Here is an 8465-nt window from a genome sequence, read left to right on the forward strand (position 1 = left end):
TTAATGAAAACAGTTATTATTTTATTAAGTTGTGATGCAGTTATATTTAAGACGTAGTTATATTTATGACCGTGAATTATTTTACTCTGTTATTCGTGGGGAAAAATAATTTTATAATTTTCTTTTTGTGTTATTAGTGTTTGTGTTTCCTAGCTACTGCAAATGGTTGCAAAATATTACAGTGCTATAATTATTTTGTCTGTAGTTTTACAGTGTTAAGTTTTGAATTAAAATACATTTTTGCATTCTTTGTTGCTATTATAAATGTTACAGTGGTTTTGTAAACAGCACTGATGCAGTCAAAGCAATAAAAAACTCTTCTCACTGTGCTAGAATTACATGTAATCATTCTGTGTTGCTCATCTTTAGCTCCCCCAAACATCCTGTTCTTGGCATAAATCGTAAAAGGTAATTCCTTATTCTTGCCATAACAGCTGTAATATCTGTTGTTCATAAGTGTCTTAATAAAGACACCAGTTGCTCAAATGAGATTTATCACCATGAATTTTGGGCTGTGAAGCAAACATTTTCTGAAAAATCAAGTTTAAAGAATAAGACAATGTCGTATAAGTGCATCCGTTGTATAAATGTTGTAAATTGCATATCATTTGTTCTTATTTACATGAATGTTTTCCTTTGTTCTTATTGTTATTATTAATTCACTGCATGTTTTACTGGAGCTTTTCTCCCCAGGCCTCCACTGAAAAATATATTGCGTATCACCCTAGTTGGACTATGCCAGTAAAAAAGTCCAAAATAAAAAAAAATAAAATAAAATGTATCTAAACCTTGTGAATTGCAGAAGCAACAATGGTATTACTAAAGTATTGCTAGTACCTTTAAATCGATGCTGTAACATATTATAATGCATACAAGGGCAGAATAATACTTTTCTCTAAAGTTTGACAAACAAATTGTCATATTTTGTAAACTGTGTAGCCTAAATATATATTATCCAAACACTTCTGCTAGCAAACATGAGTTTTCATATAACAGAAAAAAATCACCCTTTCAGTGCTTCTTTATCTGCAGAAATATGAAAAATGTGTTTAATTGTATAACTGACAATATAAATAACACTTGGATATCTTTCCATATGTGCAACTAACTGTACAAATATTAGCAGCAGCTTTCTATAGCATAATCAAATGTTTCATCTGCTTGCTCAAATGAGATTTATCACCATGAATTTTGGGCTTAAATGTTCTTACAAAACAGAACCACAATTAAAAGCAGAAGTGGTAAACACAGAAAGTATGGTGATTTCATTTTCAGAAAGGTTAGAAAGAGCTGGTAGCTGACTTTAAGCAGTTGGAAAATAAAATAGTGTTAGAAGTCTTATTCAAAGGATTGTTTGAATGAAGTGATGCAGATGTACAAGCCAAATACTTTTGAGGTTACTTAAGTCACTTGCCTTTGGAAATATTAATGTGCATATGGAAATATCCCTTAGTCTCCACTTCCCTACTGGGTGACTCTGAGTAAGTCTGTCACCCAGACAGTGCTCCCAGGTTGCCCCCTCCAAGAATGAATTTATTTTATATTTATTTGACATTTGTTTACTAGTAAAGTCTTCCTGGGATAATATCCCACTTTCAGCAGAGACCTGGGTAGAAAAGCTCCATGTTGACATAATATGGTTACAGTTAATTAGTTAATTACAAAGCCTACAGAAGAATGACAAATTAACAAACGAAAAAGTCAGCTTCAGCTCTTACAGTGTGAACCTATGGATCCACATGCAAATATTTTTACAGATATAACAAACTGAAAAAGAACATTGTCAATAAATAAAGTATTGATATTAAACACAAGTACATACTTTGGAACATAGATGACTAGATAATATAGCCTAGGCAAAAATATGTTTGTCCTTTGCTAAAAGCTAGACTGTACTAATTTATTATCTCTGAACATCGTCAAGGTGCACTGGTGGTGGAAGGAGAGACAGAGACTAGTCAGCCTTTGTCTGGTGAGTCTACCCAGTTAACAAACAAATAAATATATTTATACTTGTGTGTGTTTAACACTGTAATTAATCTGCTGTAAGAGAAACCTCTCAACACCTGTTATTCAGTAATAATATTTAAAACCTGTCCCTGATTTTGGGCCTTTGTCATTTAATATTTTTTGATTTTGTCCATAATTCTGAATGCCTAGGATATGAGTGGAATAGCTATATTGATCTGTCTTCTATGTAGCCCCAGTCCATTCAATGCTGCCTTGGCATTTGATGCACTTCCTGGATATTAAAACGTTATAAAGCCAGAATTCTTAGATTGAACATTTTCTTTGCATAATGCCATTGTGACAGTTGAAAACTGACCATATATGCAAAAAACACTTTCCAAGCCCTATTCACCTATAGTATAAGCCTAGTCACCAACCATTTTCCCTCTATTATAATTTTTGGCAACAATCTTTTTTGTTATTCATCACTGCACATTCCACCACAGTGGTGTCTTACTTTACACCTTTATGCACCGCACATTCCAACACAGTGATGTCTGGCCTTTGTTTACTTTACACTTTTATGCACTGCACATTCCAACACAGTGGTGTCTGTCCTTTGTTTACTTTACACTTTGATGCACTGCACATTCCAACACAGTGGTGTCTGTCCTTTGTTTACTTTACACTTTGATGCACTGCACATTCCAACACAATGATGTCTGGCTTTTGTTTAGTTTACACTTTTATGCACTGCACATTCCAACATGGTAATGTCTGGCCTTTGTTTACTTTACACATTGATGCACTGCACATTCCAACACAGTGGTGTCTGTCCTTTGTTTACTTTACACTTTGATGCACTGCACATTCCAACACAGTGGTGTCTGGCCTTTGTTTACTTTACACTTTTATGCACTACACATTCCAACACGGTGATGTCTGGCCTTTGTTTACTTTATACTTTTATGCACTGCACATTCCAACACGGTAATGTCTGGCCTTTGTTTACTTTACACATTGATGCACTGCACATTCCAACACAGTGGTGTCTGGCCTTTGTTTACTTTACACTTTGATGCACTGCACATTCCAACACAGTGATGTCTGGCCTTTGTTTATTTTACACTTTTATGCACTGCACATTCCAACACGGTAATGTCTGGCCTTTGTTTACTTTACACATTGATGTACTGCACATTCCAACACAATGGTGTCTGTCCTTTGGTTACTTTACACTTTGATGCACTGCACATTCCAACACAGTGGTGTCTGGCCTTTGTTTACTTTACACTTTTATGCACTGCACATTCCAACACGGTGATGTCTGGCCTTTGTTTACTTTATACTTTTATGCACTGCACATTCCAACACGGTAATGTCTGGCCTTTGTTTACTTTACACTTTGATGCACTGCACATTCCAACATGGTGATGTCTGGCCTTTGTTTACTTTACACTTTTATGCACTGCACATTCCAACACAGTGGTGTCTGTCCTTTGTTTACTTTACACTTTGATGCACTGCACATTCCAACACAGTGGTGTCTGTCCTTTGTTTACTTTACACTTTGATGCACTGCACATTCCAACACAGTGATGTTTGGCCTTTGTTTATTTTACACTTTTATGCACTGCACATTCCAACACAGTAATGTCTGGCCTTTGTTTACTTTACACATTGATGCACTGCACATTCCAACACAGTGGTGTCTGTCCTTTGTTTACTTTACACTTTGATGCACTGCACATTCCAACACAGTGGTGTCTGGCCTTTGTTTACTTTACACTTTTATGCACTGCACATTCCAGCACGGTGATGTCTGGCCTTTGTTTACTTTATACTTTTATGCACTGCACATTCCAACATGGTAATGTCTGGCCTTTGTTTACTTTACACTTTGATGCACTGCACGTTCCAACACAGTGATGTCTGGCCTTTGTTTACTTTACACATTGATGCACTGCACATTCCAACACAGTGGTGTCTGTCCTTTGTTTACTTTACACTTTGATGCACTGCACATTCCAACACAGTGGTGTCTGGCCTTTGTTTACTTTACACTTTGATGCACTGCACATGCCAACATGGTGGTATCTGGCCTTTGTTTACTTTACACTTACTTCTATGCAAGAGCTACATTTTCTGCTTTCGGAGACTAGTGTGGAAGACACAAACACTTAGGCTGCTTGCCTTGTTTCAACATCTGCAGTTTTTTTATTTCTTTGCACACTCCAGATCAACACTTTCACTTTCCTAGTGTGCGTTTGGCACTTCACTTTGTCACTATTTTTGTTTTGCTACATTTATTATTTCAGCATGCCTTTGCTTTATTGCATTAATTAGTTCAGTTTCCCTTCTTTTACCTGTTGCTTTATAAGCCAAACCCCTCTTCCAATGGAGTTCCTAATACTCCACACCTCATTTTAATGCACTTGTACTTTAAAAGAGAATCATTCATTTAGAATGCTGATTATATTGTTACTTCCTTTGATCTGCATGGATGGATCTTTGCATTTATTTTGAGCTGCAATATCACTGAACTTTCATTGTTCATAGGTTATCACTTTGCTTCTGTTCTAGATAGATGCCCCCTTCATGCAGCTCTTTTACTTGTGCTGTGGGCTCTCTCTCTATGTCATGCATGTCTTTAAGCTGGCATTCAGTTGCATGTTCTTTATACATGCATGTCTTTAAGCTGGCATTCAGTTACATGTTCTTTATTCATGCATGTCTTTAAGCTGGCATTCAGTTACATGTTCTTTATACATACATGTCTTTAAGCTGGCATTCAGTTACATGTTCTTTATACATGCATGTCTTTAAGCTGGCATTCAGTTACATGTCCTTTATACATGCATGTCTTTAAGCTGGCATTCAGTTACATGTTCTTTATACATGCATGTCTTTAAGCTGGCAGTCAGTTACATGTTCTTTATACATGCATGTCTTTAAGCTGGCATTCAGTTACATTTTCTTTATACATGCATGTCTTTAAGCTGGCAGTCAGTTACATGTTCTTTATACATGCATGTCTTTAAGCTGGCATTAAGTTACATGTTCTTTATACATGCATGTCTTTAAGCTGGCATTCAGTTACATGTTCTTTATACATGCATGTCTTTAAGCTGGCATTCAGTTACATGTTCTTTATACATGCATGTTTTTAAGCTGGCATTCAGTTACATGTTCTTTATACAAATCACTCACTTCATTGTTAACCGTATTTGCACACCAGAAAGCCTCAGTCAGCTCTGTTTAAAAAGAGTGTGTTTCCTGTTTAAATGTAGCTTATTCCTCTTTTGACATGGTCTTTTTCAAACTCTGAAATGTTTATGTGTTACCCTTACTCCTCATAGATGGCATTAATTTGCTTAGACACATCTCGGTTTAAGACACAGTCTTATAATCTCATAAAACTTTACAGCAGGTAGATGCAAATATTTTAGCTCCAGCAGCATTGTACTGACAGTATGTGTTTTCCATTCAATGCAGTTCATTTTTTTTTTCAAAATTTAGCTAACCCATTTTACTTCCGTACTCCATTTGAATCACAGATTTCTTTGTTCCAAACTTAAGTAACCTCAAAAGTATTTGGCTTGTACATCTGCATCACTTCATTAAAACAATCCTTTGAATAAGACTTTTAACACTATTTTATTTTCCAACTACTTAAAGTCAGCTGTCAGCTCTTTCTAACCTTTCTTAAAATGAAATCACCATACTTTCTGTGTTTGCCACTTCTGCTTTTAATTGTGGTTCTGTTTTGTAAGAACATTTAAGCCAACACTTAATTTAATTTCTCATTTTGTATGACAGTAATATTCTGTGGTAGTTGCTTTATATAAAATGTTTCCCGTAGCCTTTTCTTTCCATACCTAGGTAAGTAATCTGTAATCTCACTGATTAGCTTTTCAACGTCAGTCTGAAATATGTTTTGACATTCAGGATCATGTTGTTATTTGCTAGCACCACCTTCAGACGTGTACAGTTGGTTATAAACACACAGCCTGATTTCTTTTTGTGTTACAGACACATTTAATGTTTTAGCTTTGCCAGTATGAATCATCTGACATAGAACGCATGGACATACCTGTGACTCGATGACCCCGTTCTGTCTGTCTTCATCAGTTTCTTCCCTGGTGTATCTGTAACACTTTGTCTTTAATGGACACTAATACCGCATATGCATTTCTTTGTTTTTCATCCTATCAGTGAAAATTGTGCGCTTCAACACAGACAGTGTACTAGGTGGCACAGCCTTCATTTAATTAGGCATTAACAGTCAAAAGATTCATTACATTTTTTTTCTGTTCTTATTTTTTCTTGCAGAATGACTACTCAGGTACCACACTGGCTGTCATCTACTTGTGATGTGACTGACTTGTACAATCAAATACTTCTAACATGGGTGTTGCAGCTACTAACTGTTTAAAGATTTGAAAAGTCAGTACTATGCCAGAGCAACATGTTCAGTTAATTTATTTATTTAATGGAAACTCACATCTGATATGTTCAGAATACAGTTATAAGGCTTGCATCATTCAAGACTTCTCACACGTGAGGATGTTTGCCCATAGGAGGGGCATTTGCTGTAATACTTACAGTTTCACAGTGTTTGGCTTTGGGTCTTTAAATGTTAAGACTTGACCTATGCAACACCTTTATTCTGTAACTGAAATTTTGCACTTTTTTTAATTTAGGTTGAGGTTTTTCTGCCCCAGTTTTCACATCATGCTTTTTTATAGTTGTTGTTGTTGTTGTGTCTTTCGGCTTATCCCGGTTAGGGGTCATCACAGCGGAACTCCAGTCCACTAATGTTTGGTAGTGGATGTTTACGTGCTGAGTTTACCAGCCCTGATGGACAACCTTCAACGAAGGCGCACTCATTCACGCATGCCTCCACACAGAAGACGCTCTAGCTGAGAATCGAACAGGACGTCTTGCTGTGCTTTTTATAGTACACTCCTAAATGAGTATGTCTCCAGTTATATTATTTAGCCCACTGGTGATCTGTATAGTAACATGGAGAACGATTTGATAAGAACGTCAGTGGGAAGTCAAAATGTGTGCTCATCGATAACTTAAATCATTTGCAGTCTGCACAGAAACATTCTGTTCTGGGAAAGGCAAATACCAGTTTAACTGTACGAAGTAGAAAGTGTTCAGTTCCCGTACACGTCATGTTTCCAGCTGCAGTTCATTTCTTTAATTTTCATAGTTTGGCTTGTAACAATACGTGTTATGTGATGTTTTTATCTGCATCATGCATCTTCTGTTTTCCAGTAACCAATGAACTGATTTTTACTTTTCACCTTCTGTATCTCACAACTTGCCAGTGAGCCCTTTGACTTGAACTAAATATGTTTGTAACACAAACGTAGACAACAATCCTGGTGCACTTACAGCACCACTGCATTTCAGCTTTACAGTCTGCACAAGCATTTTCTGTGGGTGCTTGCCTTAATTTTAAGTCTACAAATTATGAAATGGCATGTATGATGTTTGATCTGCTCCATTCTTTGAGGTATAGTGATGGTACATTATTTAGAAGTAGGGGTGTGAAGACAGAGCCCACATTTTGATGCTAGGGATGTAACTCCCTCTTACTACTTGTTTAAAATGCCATTTTCAAGATGATAGGCATCAAAGTTTTAAAATGAAGCCAGTTTGCAGACTGCCATCAAGTTACAAAATGGGTAACAGATTAAGTATTTCCAAGGAAAAAAGGAAACCCAAGCCTATTATAAACTCATTTCTAAGTGGCAAATACCAAATGAACAGGTCTACTTTGTTTGCCCGAACTTTCATTTGCCCGACACCCATTTGCCCGACCCCATTTGACCGAAAGTTAATTTGACCGACACTTCATTTGCCCGACAGTTCATTTGACCGAGAAGCATTATTGGCAAGAAAATGGGATATGCCCCCTTCCCCACTGCAGTGCGACTCTGGAGTTAGAATATATAGTTAGGGGGGTGTGGGGGGCACAGCCCCCCACTTACATTTCTGTTACTAAACAATATTAAACCAAAACTAAGTATTATAATATGAAATTAAGTGGGGGGCTTTGCCCCCCACATCCCCCATTGTGGGGGGCTGTGCCCCCCCAACTATATATTCTAACTCCAGGGTCGCACTGCAGTGGGGAAGGGGGCATATCCCATTTTCTTGCCAATAATGCTTGTCAGTCAAATGAACTGTCGGTCAAATGAACCTTCGGTCATTTGGTCTCTGGAAAATGGTTGTCGGGCAAATGAAAGTTCGGGCAAACAAAGTAGACCCCAAATTAACACATACTGATACTGCAGAAGGGTACGTCTACAGAAAAAAAATGACCTTATTCTGATGGAATTTCTCCCTTCCCCTACCAGCCTTAAACAGGGTAATGGTGTTACTTACACAGATTAGTAATTAATATTCTAAACTGATGGATGTCTGTGTTCAGGGCAGAGAAGATTCATGGAAATAGAGCATTTTGTTTACCTTATGCAATCTATGTTGGATAGCGAAGT

This window comes from Protopterus annectens, chromosome 15.part0 (assembly GCF_019279795.1).
Source record: "Protopterus annectens isolate FY-2018-M chromosome 15.part0, PAN1.0, whole genome shotgun sequence".
In the NCBI taxonomy this organism is placed as follows: Eukaryota; Metazoa; Chordata; order Ceratodontiformes; family Protopteridae; genus Protopterus; species Protopterus annectens.